The 24,213-nt window shown below is 39.6% G+C and overlaps 1 protein-coding gene and 2 pseudogenes across 1 annotated transcript in view; 1 reads left to right on the plus strand and 2 right to left on the minus strand.

The window, feature by feature from the left end:
* Positions 1–24,213, minus strand: part of STARD9 (StAR related lipid transfer domain containing 9) — a 137,586-nt gene that overhangs the window by 88,057 nt on the left and 25,316 nt on the right. The gene's annotated exons all lie outside the window — the stretch shown is intronic.
* Positions 5,314–7,173, minus strand: LOC129064423 (importin subunit alpha-1-like; annotated as a pseudogene).
* LOC129064317 (uracil-DNA glycosylase-like) lies at positions 12,488–13,441 on the plus strand (annotated as a pseudogene).

Consider the following 24,213-nt stretch of genomic DNA (forward strand, 5'->3'; position numbering starts at 1 on the left):
AGGAGAAGAGACAAAACAAGAAATTGGAACTCTATCTGAAAAAATAGTGAAGGCAAACTTCCCTCATTTGGTGAAGGAGATAGACATGCAAGTCCAGGAAGCACAGGGAGTCCTAATTATGATGGATGCAAAGAGGCCCACTCCAAGACACATCATAAAAGACCAAAGGTTAACTATAAAGAGAGACTCTTAAAAGCAGCAAAAGAAGTTAGTTTACCAGATGGTTGCCAGATGGGAGGGGATGGCAGTGGGGGCGGGGGGCGGGGGTGGGGGGGAAATGGGTGGATAGGTGAGTGGATTAAGAAGTACAAATCGGTAGTTAGATGATAGCCATGGGGATGTAAAGTATAGGAAATGGAGAAGCCAGAGAACTTATGCACATGACCCATGGACAGGAACAATGGTGGGGGGACTGCCTGAGGGAGTCGGGGAGGAGCTGGATGGAGGGGAGCAAAGGGGGAAAAAATCAGCATAACTGTAATAGCATAATCAATAAATACAACTTTAAAAAAAGATTTATCCAAATTATCAACCTATAGATAAACTTTCCTTTCAAATTTCTGAAAACAGAAATACATGAAAAATATTAATCTAATCTGGGACTAATAAAACTCATGTAAAGGAAGTTAAAATTGTTTATTCAACAAATAGTTGTAGAGTGCCTACTAAATTAAAATACAGTGTAGGCACTGCTCCTATTGTTTATGGATAATTGTTAGGATTGCTTTGCATAATGAATACTTCATTAGAAGTGTTTCATTTAAAAGGTAAAAGAATTAAAAATGATAAATTGGCAGTCACAAAGTACTGGGGATGTAAAGTACAGCATAGAGAATATAGCTAATGATATTGTAATAAGTACAAGGGTGAGCAAAAGTAGGTTTACAACTGTGAGTATGTGAGTTTATTCTTATATTATCATCATTTATTGTATTATTTTCCATATGAACAATTGTAAGCCTACTTTTGTCCACTCCTGTATGTACAGTCCAGGTGGGTACTTGAAATATTGGGGAGATCATTTGTAAAGTATAAAGATTATCTAACCACTATGCCATAAATGTGACACTAATACAAAACAATATTGAATGTAAAAAAAATTTTTTTTTAAAGAAGTGTTTTATTCAAAATCAGGGTTTTAGATCCATATAGGTAGTAACATTAACTAAGCAATTATTTTGTGTTAGGCTCTTTTCTTAGAATCTTAAACATTATTAATTCATTTAATCATCACAATACATCGATGAGATAGTTACTTTATTAGCATTCACTAATTTTCACAAGAAGTCTCACAGGTAGTAAGTACTTCTAAACAAAGCTCTTGCTCTTAACCGCTGTGATATTCTGCTGCTAACAAAATAATTGTTCAGAGAGTTATCAGGAAAGGCAATTCTTATCTGTTGAAAACTAAGCTATTACCCTACAATTTAAAATCGTTTTCCAAGGTTTCCTTACTTCCTGTTGTTTTGCACTACACTGAGAGAAATGTTACTGTCTTCTTTTCAGTATTTCTGAATAGCAGTTTCAGTAATATATTATTATGGCCTTTGGCCAAAAGTAATAAAATCTGATCCTACTGACATTTGTTATTTGCTAATCACTTTTGGAGTCATTTTGCTCCATTAACCTTTTCTTTTGCATGGATTGCAAAAGATCCATGCAAACAGGATTATAAACTCATCCCCAAATTTCACCTATATTTGCACTATTAAATGACCAGAAATTGAAGCCTTATTAGAGATAGACATCATTACATTTTTTTCTTTCTTTGACATTTTTCAAATTATAGTGTTCACTTTTTGCACCAGGTGAAAAAATACAATAATGCTTGAAGAAAAAGCTAACCTTCCATCCATTACCTCACGCCTAATGCCACTCACTGAAGTGCCCAACAGGTACCTTCACGAAGAAAGGATACATCCAACAATTATGTCCTTCCATACCTTTCCCCATATATACAAGAATATGTAGTTCTTTGCTTTTATTTGTTTTCACTGATATAGACATATACAATATATATCAACCTACAACTGCTTTTCATCACATAATATACCAGGGAACATACAGGTTATTTGCCATAGATATAATTCTTTCCTTTTTCACACATACACACAGTGCCACAGTTACACAAACACAATGTAAAGTAAGTTTTAGGCTTACAGAAAAATCGAACAGTAAGTACAGAGTTCCCATATATTCTCTCAGTCTACTCTCACCTCCTCAGTTTTCCCTATTATTAACATCTTGCTTTATTATGGTACCTTTGTTACAACTCATGAGCCAAATATTGATATATTATTAACGAAAGTCCATAGTTCACATTGAGGTTCATTCTTTGTGCTGTATTGTGAATTTTGACAAAGGCATAATGATATTTATCCATTATAGTATCATACAGAATAAATTCAGTGTCCTAAAAATCCCCTGTACTCTATCTAATCATCCCTCCTTTCCTCCCACCAAACCCCTTGCAGCTACTGATCTTTATATTGTCTCCCTAGTTTTGCCTTTTCCAGAGTGTCATATAATTAGAATCATATAGTATGTAGCCTTTTCAGATTGGCTTCTTTCACTTAGAAATATACATTTAAGATTCCTCCATGTCTTTTCATGGCTTGATAACTAATTACTATTTAGTGCTAAATAACATCCCATTGTCTGAATGTACCAATTTATCCATTATCCAAGATGGAGAACATCTTGGTTGCTTCCAAGTTTTTGCAATTATGAATGAAGCTTCTATAAGTATTTCAAGCACTTGTTTTTGTACTGACATCTTTTCAGCTCCTTTGGGTAAAAACCAAGGAGTGTGACTGACCAATGACAACTTTCCCCTCATCTTGCACCAAGATTCTCCGAGAATACATGCATTCCAATCCTTACCTCTGAGGTCTGTATGAAGTCCTGTACAGGATTCCTCTATTAGAACTGCAACAAATACTGCAGCCTCCCCTGAACTCTCTAGGCTGCAACTGCCTACTGATCTGATAGCTGATCCTTTCTTTTTTTTTTTTTTTTGGAAGTAAAGAAAAAGGTGAAATTTAATCTTTATTTATGGGACACTGAATGATATGGAATTTCACATATAAATAAGAAACACATTAAGCCCTGGCTGGTGTGTCTCAGTGGATTCAATGCCAGCCTGTGAACCAAAGGGTCGTAGATTTGATTCCCAGTCAGGGCACATGCCTTGGTTGCAGGTCAGGTCCCCAGTAGAGGGGCACTCAAGACGCAGCCACACATTGATGTTTCTCTCCCTTTCTTTCTCTCTCCCTTCCTCCCTCCCTTCCCCTCTCTATAAAAATAGAGATACACTTTGCCTCCTTGCACAACCAAAAGGACAACAACAAGTTAAAAAACAAAAAACAACCAGAACTGCCAGAAAATCAAACTGTATGGAAGTCTGACAACCAAAGAGCTAAAGAAGAAATATTCATCCAGAGTGGTAGGAGGGGTGGAGTCGGGCAGCTGTGGTAGAGAGGATGCACGGCAAGGAGGCTGGAGGATGAGTTGGGTGAGGTGGCAGCTGGTGGACCAGGCAGTTCCACATTCACATGTGGATAAACCATGAGGAACAGCCGGGGAATGAGACACCGTGCAATCCTGGGTTCCAGTGTGGGGAAAAGAAGGCCTCAAAACCTCTGAAGATAAAAATCTCTGAGGGTTGCGGTGGCAGGAGAAACTCCCAGCTTCACAGGAGAGTCCGTTGGAGACCCACAGGGTCTTACAACATACACAAACCCACCCACCTGGGGATCAGCACTAGAAGGGCCCAATTTGCTTGTAGGTAGCGGGGCAAGTGACTGAAAGCTGGCCGAGAGCCAAGCAAGTGGCACTCTTCCCTCTCCAGCCCCTCCCTCACACCTACAGCATCACAGCTCAGTGACCTGGGTTGCCCCACCCTGGTAAATACCTAAGGCTCCGCGCCTCCCAACATAACAAGCATACTGAGACAAAGAAATATGGTCCCAATGAAAGAACAGATCAAAGCTCCAAAAACAGAACTAAGCAATGAACAGATAGCCAACCTATCAGATGCACAGTTCAAAACACTGGTAATCTGAATGCTCACTGAATTGGCTGAGTATGGTGGCAAAAAGGAGGAAAAAGTGAAGGCTACACAAAGTGAAGTAAAGAAAAATATACATGGAACCAACAGTAAAGGGAAGAAACAGACTCAAATCAATGATTTGGAGCAGTAGGAAGAGATAAACATTCAACCAGAACAGAAGGAAGAAACAAGAATTCAAAAAAAATAATGAGAGGTTTAGGAACCTCTGGGACAATTTTAAACATTCCAACATCCAAATCATGGGGTGCCAGAAAGAGAAGAGGAAGGGCAAGAAATTGAAAACTTATTTGAAAAAGTGATGAAGGAGAACTTCCCTAATCTGGCCAAGGAAATAGACTTCCAAGAGATCCAGGAAGCTCAGAGAGTCCCAAAGAAGTTGGACCCAAGGAAGCACACACCAAGGCACATTATAATGACATTACCCAAGATTTAAGATAACAAGAGAATCTTAAAAGCAGCAAAAGGAAAGGAGTTCCCCTAAGACTATCAGCTGCTTTCTCAGAAGAAACCTTACAGGGAAAAAGAGGCTGGAAAGAAGTATTCAAAGTCATGAAAGACAAGGACCTACATCCAAGATGACTCTATCCAGCCAAGCTATCATTTAGAATGGAAGGGCAGATAAGGTCAAATTAAAGGAGTTCATCATCACCAAACCCTTATTATATGAAATGTTAAAGGACTTACCTAAGGAAAAGAAGATCAGAAACTATGAAGAGTAAAATGACAACAAACTCACAACTACCAACAGCTGAAGACCTAAAGAAAAGCAAACCAGCAAACAACTGAAACAGGAATAGAATCATAGAAATGTTTCAGAAGGGAGGGGGAGGGGTAAGAATGGGGGAAAAGGTGCAGGGAATATGCAGCATAAATAATAGATACAAAATAGGCAGGGGAAGGTTAAGAATAGTATAGGAAATGGAGAAGCCAAAGAACTTATATGTACAACCCATGGACGTGAACTAAGGTGGGGGGATGGGGCGGGGAATGCTGGGGAGAGGAGCAGTGCATGGTCAAGGGGAATAAAGGGGAGAAAAAAATGGGACAACTGTAATAGGATAATAAATACAATATATGTATTTTTTAAATAAATAAATAAAATCTTTAAAAAAAGAAACATTGAGAGGAGAAGCTTCATACACTATGTGCAGTTTGAAACTGTTCAAGTACAGTCTTGTAAAAGTGCTACAATAACAAACCACAGCTAAAGAATTCTTAGTAGAGGAATAGTTAAGACAAACTTATAGCAAATATAGTACACAAACAACTTTATGGCTCAGCTGTAAAATCTGAAAGTTAAAGGTCACACAAGTGCCATCCTGAACTTGGAATGTAAAGCCTTCAGAAGTAGTATTAGGCACAACATTTTGATCTTCCTTTACAGTGAAATACTCCTTAATCATGCTTAATGAAGCTTTGTGCACAGACTTATTTTCATGAATTTGTTGAGATTCAATGTTGAGCAAATCTCTATATTCTTCAATCATACTAAATTTCTGAGTTTCATTTAGTCTCTCAGGAGCCTGAAATATACAAGTTCCAGCACAAATAATGCCTCTTTTTTATTGCAAAATCTTTTATTACAAAATCATAAGCATGTAATTCTATAACATAACAATATCACACTCAAGCACATTGTATGACATTTTAGGTGAAATGTTCAAATTAAAACTATAAATTATTACACCCACATTATTACCCTACCAACCACATTCAAGCACGCCTTATTTCTGCTGGACCCTGTATTTTAAATGGCATCCAGAATAATCAGAATAATTTTAGTATCTTGTGTACTTAAGAGGTTCACCAATGGTTCTATTATACTACAATGAACAAGATATACAACCTGTTCAACTGTTCCACCACTTTTATAATTGGTCACGGCCCATACAGCTTCCCTAAAATCTGCCTTAGTGGGAACAGCAGTGAGGAATGGCACTAATCCATGATTCACAAATTGCTGTATATGGTCCTCATGGCTAGCTGTGATGTTAACATTGTCCATGTAGCTTCCTTTTGAATACTAGTTTTGGAGCTCATTAGTAGGCTGGAAAAGGTGGCAAGAGCTCTCACATCTACTACAACCTGAACCTGTTCATCTATCTCAGTGACAATATTTCCTATGGTTCTTAGCACGGGAGCCACAATCGGCAGTTCAGTAGCTCCAGAAGCTTCACAAACTGGGGTACAACTCCTATATTCACAGCCATTTCAATTTGTTCATTTGGAGCATCAATAAGGTAGGAAATGGCCTAGCAGGTATCTGCTAATAGTTCTGGATCATTGTGATGCAGGAGAATAAGTAAAGGAGGAAGAATTTGCTCAACAGGGTGCAGGATTCTTGATGCAACAAAGATTTGAAAGTTGCCAGGTAAAATGATACAAATAACCACATGCTAAAGATGACGTATTAGAAAATGCAAGACGAGCGAACAGCAGATCAACTGCACCATACTTGATAACCAAGTCTTAGAAAATTGAACCATCACCTCCCCATACAGCTTGTTCACTGATGTGAGCATGAGGAGATACCAACAGAGATACAAGTGCTGGGATAGCACCTCCATCTGCCATAGCATTGGTCTCTTCTGAGGTCCTGGAAGCAATGTTAGTGAGCACACAAGCAGATTTAAAGTGGGCAGGACTAAAATCAGCTCTGCCCAAGAAGGACACAAATTTTGGAATCAAACCAGCCCTGATTATATTTTCTATGGGGGGGGGGGCAGATTTTCCCTAGAAAGCAATTTTCTAGCAGCTTGAGTAGCTTGGAATTGGCTTTCCAAATATTGCTATTTATGCCCTTGACAATATCATCAATAAACCAGTTTACAGTGCCCTGTCTATTGTAGCTTTCTTGCAGTAGGTAAGGAACGTCATTAGGAAATGAGTTTACATTTCTCCTTCTCAGGATCTGGTCAATCTTCTTAGTTTTCCTCACCTCCACATTAACTTCTATTTAGCGCCACCTCATTTCTGTACTATCTGTGCCCTTGCTTTTGAATCTGTTAAAGCAGCCACTAAATCAGCAATCCTGTTAGTGGACATGGTTATGAGACAGAGAGAGCTAAGGAGCTGGCTCAGACTTTCACAGGAGGTTGTGTGGCCCCATAGCTTCAAAACTTAAAATTTGGGCCTAGAAATGAAGCCTCTACCATTCTAGGTAGTCCCTAAACATGGAATTTCTCTGATTCTTCAACCTCTTGGCACAATGTGTCCCAAATGATTTTCCCCAACATCCTATAAAATACTAAAAATTCTCTCCATTACAGTAATCCATCTGAGTTAGCTGTAACTTCACAGTGTCCCTTATTAAAAGGCACATGATACCAGGGAGAACACATTATTCTGAATGGAAAAGGGACTGAAGAAATTATTATATGCTGAATAAGAAGATCTTGATCAGGTATCAAAGAAGTTTAATAATAACAACAACAATAATAATAGTTAACCTTTTGTAGTATTTATTATCTGCTAAGCATTATTCTATGTGTTTTATATTTATTAATTTAGCCCTCACAACAACTCTAAAGAAGGTATCATTATTATCCCCATTTTACAGATGAAATAACTGAAGCACCAAGAAATCAAACAGACTAGCCCAGGATCACAGCCTGTATTGTGAATGTGAGAAATAAACCATACATTTAATCACTGTATTTCAGCTTTCATCTAGGAAGGAGGTGGGTTGTCAAAAAGAAGTCTAGGGTCTCTCTGGTATCAGACCCTAATAAAAACAGCAATCTACCTGAATAAATTCAATTAAAAAATATATATAAGACACACATGTATACACATATATGTATACATATATAAATGTATATATGTATCTACAGATGTCTTAAATTAATGTTAATTTCTGAATCTATGCTCATAAAAGATAAAAGAAAAAAATATTAAAATATAAAAAAAAATCCCTGTCTGTCTCTAGGCAGTTCCTCAGTCCATTTATCTAGGGCTTCTGTTTCTGAAAAGTAGAAAGAGAAAGAGACAGAATTATACAAAGCAGCAAGTACTTAAATACAAGTAATAGTTCCATGTACTTATACAGACATACAAACATGAAAAAACATAAATTCACATTCCTAGTTTAAGCACCAGGTTCCTGAAGGAACAAGGAAAACTAAGCTTTGAGATCATCATAACACATATATTTGTTTATACAAGATTCTGCTATTGCTAACAAGGCTTTTTTTTTGTTAAAGAATGTTTCCATGGACAACTGTCCAAGTGGCATGTGAAATCTGGTAGGTTCCATATGTGGTTGTCCTACTCTCTAGACATCAGCAAGGAATTCCTAAAATAGACAGATGGATATCTAGCTCTAGTGCTTCCCTCCTTGCAAAATTATGGATTCATTAGACAGAATCCTAGGAGAACAAATGAAAGATGGCTTTACTAAAATAGAATCTAAAGACTCTAAGTTCTTGTCATTCCCACAGCCTCTTCTAAAAAGCCAACCACAAGTGACTCCTCGATCATAGTTTGCCATGTTTTATGTCATTTGATCCTGCTGTCCAGGCCCAACTGACTGAACCCCAGTGAAAAGCAAACACATTCAGCATGGCCAAAAGAGAGATTGTCAGCCATTATATGACCCAAATAAGAATGCTAATAAGAGTGGACATGGGTATGAGACAGAGAGAGCTAAGGAGCTGGCTCAGACTTTCACAGGAGGTTGTGTGGCCCCATAGCTTCAAAACTTAAAATTTGGGCCTAGAAATGAAGCCTCTACCATTCTAGGTAGTCCCTAAACATGGAATTTCCCTGATTCTTCAACCTCTTGGCACAATGTGTCCCAACTGATTTTCCCCAACATCCTATAAAATACTAAAAATTCTCTCCATTACAGTAATCCATCTGAGTTAGCTGTAACTTCACAGTGTCCCTTATTAAAAGGCACATGATACCAGGGAGGACACATTATTCTGAATGGAAAAGGGACTGAAGAAATTATACAAAGCAGCAAGTACTTAAATACAAATAATAGTTCCATGTACTTATACAGACATATACAGATTAACTGACACAATCAACTCTCTTGGGGAGCTCTGAATGGAAAACAGAGAGCTGTGTTGGCCTCCTATAGTTGCTGTTGAATTCTGAGCAGTAATGAATAATGTTCCAGTGTCACATGGCCTGGCTGTGTGACTGCTGACAGTTTCCAGTTTCCTTATTTACCCATATAGCCTGACATTCATGACCCATCATGTGAGATAACCTGATCATCTGTCTTCCATGCAGCCTGAGAAATCCCTATCACCATGGCAAGCTCAACTGTTAATAGCCACGAGCACAAAGCAAAATCACTGAGCAGCAGTCACATAAGAAGTGGGCTTGTTAGCAGTTTGCCCAGCAGCTGGCCTGGACAGAGACAATGAGAGTGGCAATATGGAAGATGGTTTATCAGGGCTGAGAAAGTCTTTGCTTTATCATAGGCAGAATGCTAGAGGCGTGAGCTGTGTCACTGCCTTAAGGACAGTATATAGAGTACAGGTACACTGGAGATCCACGAGAACGCATTCATTCCATCAGGTTAAACTTCTGGGAGCTAGGGTACCTGCAGCAATTGAGGCAAATCATATGGGAATCTTTCTATTCCTAAGAATTAAGGATCCTACAGGGCTGGGATCAGCAAATTTTTTCTATTAAGGGCCAGATAGCAAACATATTAGATTTTGTGGGCCATATGGTCTCTGTTACAACTATTCAGCTCTGCCTTTGAACTACAAAAGCATCCATAAATAGTACATAAACAAAGGGGCATGGATACATTCCCATGAAACTTTACTAAAACAAGTGGTAGCCAGATTGGACCACAGGCCATAGTTTGCTAACCACTGCTATAGGACAAAAGTCCTTTTTAAAGCCAACTTTTTAAAAAATAGAAGTGCGTTTGTGGGTTCCAAACAGAAAAGGGAACAAAACAAGACTAAAGAGAGCCCTGCATATGTAAAAGGCATTCTAACCCTTAGAAATACATTGAAACCATTTACCATTGAAAATAAAGTGACAGTACATGTACAGATCACTTTGACCTATTTTCTTCCAATGATTGATACTGTACCAAAGTTAAAGTCCTTCAATAAGCTTAACATTGAATAGTCTATCAGTCATGGCAGGCTAAGTTAGGTTACTATAGTAAACCCCCAAAGCAATGTAGCTTAAAACAACAAAAGTTTATTTCTGGCTCATGCTACATATGTGGGTCAGTAGGGCACTCTGATGGCTGTCGCTCCTCTAGGACTCAGCTGACAGAACAACCTGTCTCCAATGGTGCTGATCATGGTGCCAGAAGGAAAATGGCCCAGGAGGGTCACACCCCAGCAACGGAATGCTCAGACACACTAGACAGAACTAATTACACGGCTCCACCTCACACTACGTGGCCAGGAAGTGAAATTCCATCAGGCAACAGAAGATGAAGAGTGATGATTATGCAATGAGCTGCATGAATGATTATTATATAGTAATGGTTAATCCACTTTTACCTAAATAATCACAAAAATGAGGCTCTCTGATTTTAAAAAATAATGTCTGATTAATTGGTTAGCCAAAAACCACTGTCAACTTCATCTAAATTAAAATTTCAAATTGTTTGGCATATTTTTCCTTAGTGTCTAAGGATTTGGAAATCGCAGCTCATCATTATGAATACCAATTCTTAATGCCCACATTGGTAGATGCAGAGGATATAGGAGTGTTTATTGACCATAGGACATAACCAGAAACTCATGAGGAGCAGGGCTCTTCCAGCAAGTTTTCACGGCAGGATACACAGTGGGGTTTTGCCACATCCCACACTGGCACCAGCATATATTTTACAGCTCTTTAGTTCACTACCATAGTTTTCTATTGTAGATCACCATTGATGGTATAGCAGGTGCTGTTAAATGTTCCCCCCACGTACACGTAGATTCCTTTACCATTTTCATGCATACCATGCAGCTAGCTGGTGTACTTTCACTCCCAAAAGTCAGCAACTGTGTTTTTCTTCTCTTTTTTGGAGTACTGCCCTCAGGTTACTGGAACTCCATTTGAGAGCCAGGTGTCCTGGGAGGCAGCCTTAACCAGTGACTGACTGGTGCAGCAAGACTCTGGTCAGGGAATTCTTGATCAGGAAAACTCTACAGTCCATTTTCAAAGCAGCTCTGTGGAGTTGCTTGGTACCCTTCCCTTGCTGGTCTCACTTCCCCACTTCACTTACCACTTCTTTCCTGGCAATACTTCCTAATAAATTATTTTCACACAAGTCCTCATATCAGGGTCTGTTACTGAGGCAGCTAGACTAAAAACAGTCTGAAGATAGTAAGACTGCAAGGTGATATAAAAAAGGCCAGAATTTGGACTCAGAAGACTCCAAATGACAAAGTGCTAGCTCTACAACTTACTAGATAATGACAGTCTCTATCAGCACTGCTAAAACTAGAAATAATGGTTCCTACCATAACACTTGTGTGACAATCAAATACATATGACTACAATAGTACATGTGAAAGTACTTTATAAGCTAGAGGATACTACATTCTGAAGAAGTTAGTTCATTTAAAGACAGCTGTTTCTCAGCTTCAACCTGTAATTGTGACTATGTCCCACCTGTCTACAAACAGAAACTTTGTAGAGTGGTGGTTCTCAGACTGTAGCATCCATCATAATCATTTGGAGGGCTGTCAAAACAGTTTGAAAGGCTCCACCCCCAGAAGTTTTGATTCAATAGGCCTGAGGTAGAGCCCAAGAATCTGCATTTCTAACAAGTTCCCGGTGACTACTGATGCTGCTGATCTGGAGACCTCATTTTGAGAACCACTGTTATAAGGAAAACTTCAACCACCTCTGCAGAGTGGGTCTGATAAAAGCTTACAATGGTTCTACCTTACCCTAGAAAGATTTTTCTAGGAGACAAACACTAAGCTTTAAAAAACTTATTGTGAGATTTTGTTTCCCGTGTTATGGATTATCCTCATCTTATAAAATAACATGTGCAAGCAAAGTTGGCTGTAAAGAAATTTCCTCTAGAGGAAACGCTATATTCAATCTCAATCCCATAATAGCTTGCATTTAGTTAAAAAAAGAAAAAAAAAGAGGTTCAGAGAGCTGCCAGTCTGGTGTCATGAATGATAGATGTTAAAGTAACAAAAACAACAATTTGTCCACTACTGAAATGCATTGGGTAATGTTCAAAGCACTTTACATGGATTAATAATTTACTTATCACAATAACCCATGAAGCAGATAATACAACTATCATCTTCATTTTATAGATGAGGCAGTTGAATCAGAGAGATTCTTAGTCAAGAAAGCTACCCAGAGCCATACAGATAATAAATGTCAGAATTGGGACTCAAGCAGACCACCACATCCTGCGCCAGCATCGCAGGTACCCAGGCGGCGCATGTTCGCTTCCCTCTCGGCCCCAGGATGATCGGCCGGAAGACACTCTACTCCCTCCCCCCAAGCCCTACCAGGAAGCGGCGCATCCGCAGCCCCAAGCCGGGAGACCCGGGGACTGGCATAGCGTGGCAGTGGCAGCCGTAGCTGAGGAAAGGCAGGGTGCACCGCTAGTCCGGCCAAGAACGCCAGAACGGAACAGGACCCCGGCACACTGTCCTCATCAACGCAGAGCTCCGGGCAGTTGGTCCGCACCCAGAAGAACAAGGCTGCGGCCCTGCTCAGGCTTGCGGCCCCCAACGTGCCAGTGGGTTTGGGTGAAAGCTGGAAGGGGCATTTCACGGGAGGAGTTCGGAAAACCGTGTTTTATAGAGCTGACGGGATTTGTTACAGAAGAAAGAGGACATTACACTGTTATATCCGCCCCGCCCCGCCCACACCAAGTCTTCACGTGGACCAAAATGTGTGACATAGGAGACATGAAGTTTGTCATCCTGGGACAAGATCCATGTCATGAACCCAATCAAGCTCATGGTCTCTGCTTTAGTGTTCAAAGACCTGTTCCACCTCGATCCAGTTTGGAAAGCATTTATAAAGAGCTGTCTACAGACATAGACGGATTTGTTCATCCCGGTCATGGAGATTTATCTGGGTGGGCCAAACAAGGTGCTCTCCTACTCAAGGCTGTCCTCGGTCTGGGTGCATTAGGCCAATTCTCCTAAGGAGAAAGGTTGGAAGCAATTTACCCAGGCAGTTGTGTCCTGGCTAAATCAGAACTCAAATGGCCTCATCTCCTTGATCCCCTCTGGGGTTCTTATGCTCAGAAGAATAGCAGCCCACAAACAGGAAGCGCCACCACGTGCTGCAGACTGCCCACCCCTCCCCATTGTGTACAGAGGGTTCTTTGGATGCAGACATTTTTCTAAAACCAACGAGCTGCTGCAGAAGTCTGGCAAGAAGCCCATCAACTGGAAGGATCTGTGATCCTGAACAGGGGGAGGTGTGATGGTCTCCAGGCACTTTTTAGAAGTTTGTCAGTGACAAAGTCGAACTGGAAAAATAATTTCCCACCCTGGCTGGTGTGGTTTAGTGAATCGAGTGCTGGCCTGTGATCCGAAGTTGTCACAGGTTCTTTCCCAGCCAGGGAACATGCCTGGGTTGCAGGCTGAGTCCCCGGTGGGGAGTGCATGGGAGGCAACCACACACTGATGTTTCTCTCCTTCTCTTTCTCCCTCCTTTCCCCTCTTTCTAAAAATAAATAAATAAAATCTTTAAAAATAATTTCTCTCGTGATTCTTAAGCACTCGGCATATGGGGGGAGAAGGCTTCGGTAAAGCAGCCATGAGCCAGGCTACCCAGGAGTGGTGGTAGCTTTATCCAGCAAAGACTGTATCCTGGGACCACATGACTGTCTTTGCAATGCGGCTTTGGCCTAGAATGTGCGTCAAAGCTCTTGGGAGGGAGGGGAGGTCAAACACTCGACTCTCCTCCCCTCTCTTTGCTTTATGGTTAAAGATGAGGAGATTACCACCTTTTTGGTATTTATAAATTGCTGCTACTTGTTTTTACCTGTAGGTTACACTTTAAGTGATAAGGTGTTGGGTGTTTTTACTTAGAAAGGCTCCCTTTGTACATCCTGTTGTTCCAGTCTGGGCCAGGTTCCTCCTTAATGGAAATAGGAGGTTTTTTTGTTTTTGTTTTTTTTGACCAGTTCCCAGAAATTAGGGCTCAATTTCCTGATTGTAGCAGAGGTGAAAAGTCTTAAGGGGCAATCCTTGGTGAGCCTTCAGGCGCATAGAGGTGAAGAGAAGTGGGCTGGGCCTTGTTTATACTGTTATCTGTTTTCTGAGTGTTTCTAGGAATAAGCAGTAGAAATTGAAGAGGAAGGAGGAGGATTTTTTTTAAGGTTTTATTATTTATTTATTTATTTTAGAGAGAGGGGAAGGGAGGGAGAGAGGGAGAAAGACATCAGTGTGTGGTTGCCTCTTGAGCACCCCCTCCTGGGGACTTGGCCCACAACCCAGGTATGTGCCCTGACTGGGAATCAAACAGGTGTCCCTTTGGTTTGCAGGCTGGCACTCAATCCACTGAGCCACACCAGCCAGGGAGGATTTTTTTCCTTTTTTTTTTAAAGATGAAATAGTTTACTTTTCTCCCAGGTGTATCCTGAACTTGGTTTTCAAGACAGCATACTGCCAAATGCTGTTTTATATGGACTGAAATCACTTTGGGATATCTGCTGTAACACTGGGGAATTTCACTGTAAAAAAAAATACTTTTGCAGGTGTGTGTGTCTGTGTATTTCAAATCCTTTCATTAAGGAGATGATCTTTAGGTCTGCATCTCCATCCCAGATCCTGCTAGAGATGCTGTTTTGCTGTTAGCTGGGTTCAAAGTTAAACCTCCCACAGTTTGGTAATAAAAGGTTTCTGAAGTTTAAAAAAAGAAAAAAGAAGAACTGGGACTCAAACCCAGGCAGTCTGGCTCTACAGTCCACAGTCTTAAATCAAAAACAATACTGCATCATGGATGATTTTTTTAAAAACTCTGCCCAGTTTTACAAAATTTTAACTCTATAATCTTTCTTCTTATTGGCTCCCCTTTACATAGATACCTTCCATTCCTATGTGGGCCATATGATCAAGCGTGGAGATACCCCAAAGCATAGACATGGCTGCTAGGAAGCTTGCCAGTTGCTTTGCCAGCAGGTGGATAGTTACTCACAATGCTGGGCTGTAATACAATCCTACAAACAGCTATTAAATATGGTATGCACTCAACATGAACAGTACCAGAACTGAGAAATAACTGAAAAGGAACAATAGTTTTAAAAAAGGAAAAGAAAAACTGAGGAGTAATAAACAGCAAACATACTAACATCACTGATCCACTCTATTTTATTTTTTCTTTTGTTATTGTTTGTTATTACAATTGTCCCAATTTTCGCCCTTTGCCCCCCTGCGCCCATCGCATCCCCCATTCCCACAGTCAATCCCCTCACTGTTGTCTGTGTCCACGGGTCATGCATATGCAACTAGTACATGCTTTGGCTATTGCCTTCACCTTCTTTCAACCAGTCCCTATCTATCCCCTCCCCTCTTACATCTGTCAGTCTGTTCCATGATCCTATGCCTCTGGTTCTATTTTGGTCCTTAGTTTGTTTTGTTCATTAGATTCCATTTATAAGTGAGATCACATTGTATTTGTCTTTTATTGACTGGCTTATTTCACTTAGCATAATCATCTCCAGTTCTGTCCATGCGGTCACAAAAGGTAAGAATTCCTTCTTTCCTACTTCTGCATAGTATTCTATTGTGTAAATGTACAACAGCTTTTTTATCCACTCATCTACTGATGGGTACTTAGGCTGTTTCCAGATCTTGGCTATTATAAATAATGTTGCTATGAACATAGTGTGCATATATTTTTTTGAACTGGCATTTCAAGAGTCTCAGGATATACTTCCAGAAGTGGAATCGCCGGGTCAAAAGGCAGTTCCATTTTTACTTTTTTGAGGAAATTCCATACTGTTTCCACAGCAGCTGTACCAGCCTGCATTCCCACCAACAGTGCACTAGGGTTCCCTTTTTCCATATCCTTGCCAGCTCTTGTTGTTTGTTGATTTATGAATGATAGCCATTTTGGCATATGTGAGGTGATATTTCATCATAGTTTTAATGTGCATCTCTCTGATGGCTAGTGATGTTGAGGATCTTTTCATATGTCTCTGGGCCCTCTGTATGCCCTCCTTGGAGAAGTGTCTATTCCGGTCCCTGGCCCATTTTTTTAATTGGGTTGTTTGTTTTCCTGATGTTGAGTCATATGAGTTCTTTATATATTTTGGAGATTAAACCTTTGTGTGGTGTATCACTGGCAAATATGTTCTCCTATACAATGGATTCCCTTTTCATTTTGGTGATGGCTTCTTTAGTGTGCAGAAACTTTATTTGATGTAGTCCCATTTGTTCATTTGTTTTCCTTTGTTTTCCTTGCCCTAGGAGATATATCAGCAAAAATATCGCTATGTGAAATATCTGAAATTTTACTGCCTATGTTTTCCTTTAGGATTTTTATGGTAATGCAACTTATATTTAAATCTTTTTTTCATTTTGAGTTGATTCTGATCTATGGTATAAGCTGATGGTATAGTTTCTTTTTTTTTTGCAAGTACTTGTCCAGTTCTTGAACACCATTTATTGAAGAGGCTGCCTTTACTCCATTTTATGCTCTGCTTCCTTTGTCAAATATTAATTGACCATAAAGGCATGGGTTTATTTCTGGGCTCTCTATTCTGTTCCATTGATCTATGTGTCTGTTCTTATGCCAGTACCAGACTATTTTGATTGACCCACTCTATTTTAAAGATGGTCTGCATGATATACTGATTTATTAAAGAAATGTGCTTTTAAACTTTCAATGTATTTTATAAATATAACACAAAGAACAAATTAAAATCTCTCTCTATAGCTAGAAATCAGCCTAGGGCTAGATTAAAGAGAAGATTAATAGGATACTGTCAGCTCTCAGTTAAGTCCTATTAAGACCCCACACAAAGAAAGCACAATACAGTATAAATATAAATAAAACAGAGAGGAAGAGGCACATTGGCTTGGGCCTTAGGTTGTTCAAGGAGTTCACATATGGTTCTGGGAGTCAGAAAAAGAAGAGAAGGTTGAGGAGAGAGCTTGTCTGCCCTCTCTTAGATTCAGAGATTAGCATGTTAGCTAGGAAAATTACTGATGCCCACAAGAAGTAATTTGCTCAGGGTCATAGAGCAAGTTAGTGGTAAAGAGGGATGTACACCTTTATCCAAATTTTCTATCCACTTGTACCCTTAGGTACTTGTAGGAGATCATCCTGATTTCTCTTGGTCTATTTTGCACAGGGTCTCCATTGCTGGTGTTTCAGCCTTGCTTCACCAGGCAAACTCTAAAGCTACATGTAAGAGTAACACCTGCAACCAAACTCTATCACCCTGACACACTGTAGCATTTAATAGGGTCTGAAGAAAGGTGGAGACTATCCTCATTTTAACAAAATCCTCTGCTGGGTCTACCAGAAAGCAGTATGATGAGTATCATTCTCAAACTGAGCTGAGAGACCCATTCACAAGCACCTCACCTCTCAGCATCTCAGAGCATGTACGGGAAAAAACGCCCCAGGAAAGAGCTTTAAAATGTATTTTAACGTCACATGTAGGACTTCTGAGGTGTTGGTAATGTTCTATTTCTTGATATGGATGCTGGTTGCATGGGTATGCTAAGCTTGTGAAAATTCAAGTGGACAGAAAATTTGAGCTGTACACTTTTGTGCATTTTTTGTATGTATATTTCAATAAAAAATTTTTTAAAGTAGTTCCGTTTTCTCTCCAGCAAAAAAAAAAAAAATGACACGTATCTGCTAAAGAATCTTTTGACCACATAGTCTCTTCTACCTCAGAAGCTTGTTCGTGGCATCAATTGAGCCAGAGGAGAGATTGTGAACTTTGGCTGGAGCAACAGCGGGGGCTCAGGCCACGTTCTCTGAGGGCTTCGGAAGCCTTCCCCAACACCCGTCTACTTCGGCAGAGCGACATCATGGGGGAGGAAGGAAGGAGGAGTGTTTCTTCTCTAGCCTTCAGCTTCCTCTTTGTCCCTACTCCCTGCTTCCAAAATGCCCCATCCACTCCCATTAGCCTCGGCAACATATCATGCCAAAGAGCAGCAGTCCCAGGACCTGGGTCCTTAGGTCTGGGAATGCCCTGGACTATCACAAGCAAACCTGAGCAGGTCCCTGCGGTACTGAAGGGGAAGGAGTATCACACATCTAAGGCTGCAGCTGGGACATGGCCACCACACACAACACACAGTCTGCACTCAGCTAACACCGGCTGAATAAAAGGAGGCATACTCAGTGGGCTGATTCTAGAACATGCACAATAAATGTGTGCTAAGTAAAATTAAATGATGGCTGTTCTCTATGTCTCCCCTAAATTCTGCCTGCATTAAGTCTGCATTTTTTGACCTTCAGCCACTATGAATATCACCAGGTCAGTATCCTCCACATGGCACTGTTTTCCTCTTGTTTAATGTGCTCACGAGGGCTCTTTAGCACCTTTTGTAATGGGTCCCACCAGGCAGCACTCTGAGAGGCAGCCCAGTAAGACAAAGCTGCTTCAAGTTGTTTGAGTTGCTAACACTTTTATAGGAGAAGGAAACAAGCCTGGAGGATGAAGTTTCTGTTTTTAACTCTCATTCCTGCCTAAATGGAAAAAGCTTGCCTGCAACCATGCTGCTAGGAGCAAATTTCCTGTTTTTAGTATTGTTTAGTCTGAATGGGTCTCTAGAGACCAATCTTAATGTAGGAGAAGCAAATGAGCTGAGCCCCCAAGAAAGTTTCAGTTTCGTAGCCGGGTTCAGCTGGCGCAGCTGAAGCCCATACCATTCTCAGGATCCAAGGTCTAGTTAAAGAGATTAGTTTTGTGTCGATCTGAACAGCATCTGTCTCGTGCATACCGCCAACAGGGGCCTTCCTCCCTTGAGTTACACTTCCCTCCTCCAACCCTGAAAACTAGTTTGCAGAAGGGAAGAACTGCGTGGTAGAATCTCAAAATCTCTAGCCGCACTGGTCTTGGGGCACTCTTGCACCACAGCCCCTCATATCAAGTCACTTCAACCAAATAAACAAAGTGTGACTCCAGTCTCAGCCAACTGCCCTTGACCAAAGTGCATGCAAAAGACAAAAAAATAAAACAATGGAAAAGAGACCTGACCGTGGTAAGCACTTAGCTCAACAATTACCCGTTGGCAACACCCCAAAAATGTACTGACAAAACCTGGACAGTCACTCAAGAACTTGGGACTGATTTTCAAGGAAGCATAGTTAATAAGTCTCTAAATTCTAACAGAGCTGATAAATGCCTAAGAGATTCATTCTCTCTGGTGTATAAATGTTTCTTTGTGGAAGATATTGAGCAGATGAGGTTCATCTTTGCTGAAACATAAATATTTGGAAATTAAAGCTGGTAGAATTTAGGATAACCTAGAAAACAATGTAGGGTTTCATTTAATTAAAAAAGCATATATTAAGATTCTTCTGGATTCGATCTGAAGGTCCTGCACTCATTTTTTCCCTCCCCAACATGAAACTGGACACTCCAGGGTACTTCACAGATGAAAAAGGACCTACTCGGAGAAAGAGGCACCAGGAAACACTGAGTTGTGCTGGGAAGGAAGCACACTGGCTGTCAAGGTTAGTGCACATACCCCTGACTGCTTCCTGGGCATCTCTGCTTATATTTCACCATTTTTAAAGTGCACTTCAACACCTGGTCCCTGGGTCAGACTAGATGAAGTGAAGCATCCATTTACTATGAAGCGTGTCTTGAGTCTCAGCGAGTGGTTGGGTCAATTAGAGCTATGTAGGGAATTCAGAACAGGACACTCTGACTGCATCTGTACACAAGCATTTGCTTCAGACACAAAACTAAAAAGAGGCAATGCCCCCCATATCTCAGAGAGAGGCATCAATAGGGAGGTTTGAAAACACATGTTCCTTATTCATGACTCTGGGTCCTTTCCTATAGTAAATGCAAATCTTAACAGTCCAAATTTTTCTAATTGTCAGCTCATTCATGTTGTACTTTAAATATTAGAGGCAAACACACAGGGGGAGTTAGCTCCCAAAGCAGGCAGCAGGGAGCAGTGGAAAGAGCAAGGGCTTTGAAGGCAGCAGATCGGGGTTCCAATCTACATTCCACCTTTAGTAGTGTAGCTGTGGACAAGTTATCTAACCTCTCTGAGCCTCAGTTTTCATGTGTGTACAGCAGAGGTGACAATAAACCACTTCACAGGGTTGTTGTGAAGGGTGAATAAGTCAGATACTTAGTTCAGTACCTGGAACAGAGTATGTTCTCAAAAAGCCCACTTAAGCAAGTAGGGCGCAAGAACATTTTCCAAACCCCAAAATCAAATCTCTAATCTGCATGGGAATGTTTCCAGATACTTATGAGGGAGGAAGTTGCTTCTATTTTCTTAAAATCTCTGCTGGGTAGACAAGGAAAAGCAATACCAGCAAGAAACCACTACATATTTGAATTTTAAACCACAAAACCGCCACAAGCAAGATGGGGTTATTTTAATATGGGAAAAATAGTAAAGGGGGAAAAAAGTAATTAAGGGTTTCCATTCCTGTCAGATCTCTTCTAATCCTAGCAGAATCACTGTATCAATTGCATGGAAGCTGTATTGATTTGCAAGTATCCCCAGAATGCACTTGTATTTTGTCTAATTGCCTAACCACAGAGACAAGAGTTGAGCAATGAAATGACTAACAAGGAATAATCCCCCACTTCTAGAAAGAGAAGCAAGGAAAACTAGTTTGAACCCACTCTTCTCTTTACCTCTTCTCCCCCTGGGGACACGATATAAGAGGCTGTTAGTATACGAAAGATGACCTTATGAGTGAGTCCATCCGTTTCTGCTCTGCGACCAACTCCCCAGGGGCTCTGCCTTTTCCAACTTCTACATACAAACTGAGGGATGCCTAGGCACATCTGGTCACCATTTCATTTCAGGCTTCTATTGTGTTTAGCCTTTGCACGGGAATGAATTTCTAAATAGCTCACGTTCCCCTGTCTCACACTTGAAAAATGAGAAACCATCAACTCTGCCTTTCCTGCAGAGAGAAAAGAGGTTTTCATTGAACCCACCTCCCTCCATAATGATCGTACATCAAGTTAACATACTAAATAGCCAGTCTCAATAAAGTGATTCATACACCTATTTTATTATAAGACTAAATGCTATCTAGAATGAAACCTAAAAGGAAGCTCCAAGATTAGTGAAGAATTTATATGATGCTTTGAGAAGTCTCTGACCTTTTTGGAAACTCTCAAGCTACGTGGTTAAATCTCCTTATGTGAAGCACCAATTTCAAGTCTTAGGAAATGTCTTTCCTGCCCTTCGAAGAGAACTACAGGTTTAAATCCTATTCAATCTTGAATAAAGCAATCATGTTGTAAACTAGATTTTGACAATTTCTCCTCCCCAGCCCCCCAAATAAAGGCCTACCTCCCTCCAAGTTTTTTAAAACACTTGATTAAAGTATTTATTATAGTACTAGCCACACTGTGAAGTAATTATCTTTATATGTCTATCTCCCTTGAGAACTATGAATTTTAAACGGGTAATTATGAACAAGGTAAAATAATCACATATTATATGACCTTAATGACCTTTCACAAATAAAAGAAACATCAAATTTAATGTTGGTTTAAGGAAGAGGTGAGAAAAAGGGACCAACCAAGTAGAAGTAGACAAAGATATAAGCAGGTTGCTGCCTCTTCATCTCCACACCTGTTCCGAATTCTGAAAAGGCTATTTTTGCTGGAAGTTGAGCACATGTAACTAACTGTATGTTAACCAAAGAATAATTAGAGGGATTGAACAAAAAGAAAAAAGGACTCAAGACATGGACAACAATGTGGTGATTGCTAGGGGGAGAAGGGTGTAAGGGGACTAAATGGTAATCGAAAAATATATAATAAAGATTTTTTTTTAAATGGTATCGACTACCCCTAACTTCAGGCCAAACTCCTGTCCCAAAAAATGTGGTTCAGAAAGAACAGCAAGCAGCAACAAGGATGTTGGATAGCCAAAACCAACAACTTGAAATGCTCCAAAATGTTTTATAGCAAATTATCAATTTCCTTTTTGTTTGGTTTAAAATATAAGGAAAAGTCTCCTGTCCACAGAAACCACAGCATACTATCACTATGTCTGGCAAAAGCACGGCTTGCCTTGATTTAGGAGACAATGATAAATTAAAGTTAGCTCGGCTAGAGTCCCTAGAGTAAATCACAAAGCAATGTGGGTCATCTGCTCACACCAGACCTCATGCTATGTGGTTTTTGAGATAGAAAACAAATACAGTTTCCATTTTTGCAGTGCCCAAGCCAGCATTGCTGAAAGAGAATATACTAACAGACAGAAGGAAAATGACACCAGATGGAATTATGGACCTACAAAAAAGAAATGAAGAGCACTAGAACTGGTAACTACATCAGTAAATATATTAGTTTTTTTTATTATTTAAAGTCTTTAAAAGACAATTTACGGTTTAAACAAAATTATTAATAATGAATTATGGAATTTATAATATATGTCGACATAAAATGTATGACTTGATAGTACAAAGACCAAGAAAAGAGAAATAGAAATATCCTAGTGAATTTTAACTTATGCAAGAAGTAGTATGTTATTACTTGAAGGTAGACTGTGATAAGTTAGAAATGTATACTGAGTTTAAACTCTAAAGCAACCACTAACAAAACAAAGAGTGATAGCTAATAAACGAACGCAGGTAAAATGAAATCATTAAAAATACTCAACTCAAAAGAAGGCAGAAAAATATTAAATGAGAAAGAAAGAACATAGAAGACAAACAGAAAACAAATAGCATAATGATTGTCATAACTATGTCAGTAATTGCACTAAATTTAAGTGGACTAAAAAACCCTAATTAAAAGACAGAGATGGTCTGATTAGGAAAACAAGACTCAACTACATATATGATCTGAAATGTCTCTAAGATATATTGACTGAACAAGGAAAGATGCAGAATAATCTGTGTGCTGCCATTTTTTAAAGAGAATAAATATATAGCTACATGCTTATATTTGCATGGAATTCTCTAGGACTATATACAAGAAATTGATAACAATGTTTGCCTCATCATAGGGGAAGGAGATGGGGTAGAAAGATTTAATTTTTACTGTATAATCCTTTTGTACTGTTTTTTTGTGACATGCATATATTACTTACTTTTTAATTAATAAATTACAGTATTTCAAGAAAAACATTTTTATTAAAGAATTAAGAGCAGAAGATACTTTCATTGGCAACATGAAAAACTCTGCAAAGACATCTATCTCAGGACAGAAACAACAGAAAATGTAATACAAAAGTAATAATACCAATTGATATTTACTTAATATTTCTTTTTCCAAAGTTCTCTTGAGCATAATACTTCATTTTATTCTAACAATATTCCTATGATGTTGGTAGGAAAATTATCACTCTTTCTTGAAAGATAAGAAAACTGAGACTATTTAAATCACATAATATAAAGTTTGTTCCACTAGACCAAAGCCATTAAGGTTTGCTTGAGATGGCAGTTATATAAGTGGGTATGTCAGAGTCTAACACAGCTTCTTTGCCCAGTCAGCCGGACATAAAAGTAAGAAAAATGTGAATCAGGAGACAATGCACATTTTATAGCCAAGGCAAAAGCACAGTTAAGTGGGCCTTGTGAAAAACAGTTATTAATTCCTTAGCAAGGTAGAATCTATCATGTACTCCAGAATCTCATTACTAAAATGTGGTCCTCAGCCCAGCATCTTCAGCTCTACCCCAGGCCTCTTGGTTTTGACTCTTCTTCACATGAACATTTATTGCCTGGTGATTTTTTTTAAATGCAGATTTTGATTCAGTACATTTGAGTGGGATCTGAAAGTACACATTTGCCATGAGCTCTACACAAAGGTCCACACTTTGAGAAGCAAGGCAGAACAACCCCAGGCTCTCTACATCTGTGTTCCCAAATACTAGGAAGCACATCCTCTTTCTCTTACTATAAGCAGGTATCTGGACACTCACAGACTTAGTAAAGTTCAATGAGTGTGCACATATTGGGTTGGCCAAAAAGTTCATTTAGTTTTTTCCTTACAATGGCTCTAGTAGTGCTCCGTTGTCTTTAACTTCATTTGAAACAATATT

This window comes from Pteronotus mesoamericanus, unplaced genomic scaffold (genome assembly GCF_021234165.1).
Source record: "Pteronotus mesoamericanus isolate MK-2021 breed Mesoamerican mustached bat unplaced genomic scaffold, CSHL_Meso_final contig_164, whole genome shotgun sequence".
NCBI lineage: Eukaryota > Metazoa > Chordata > Mammalia > Chiroptera > Mormoopidae > Pteronotus > Pteronotus mesoamericanus.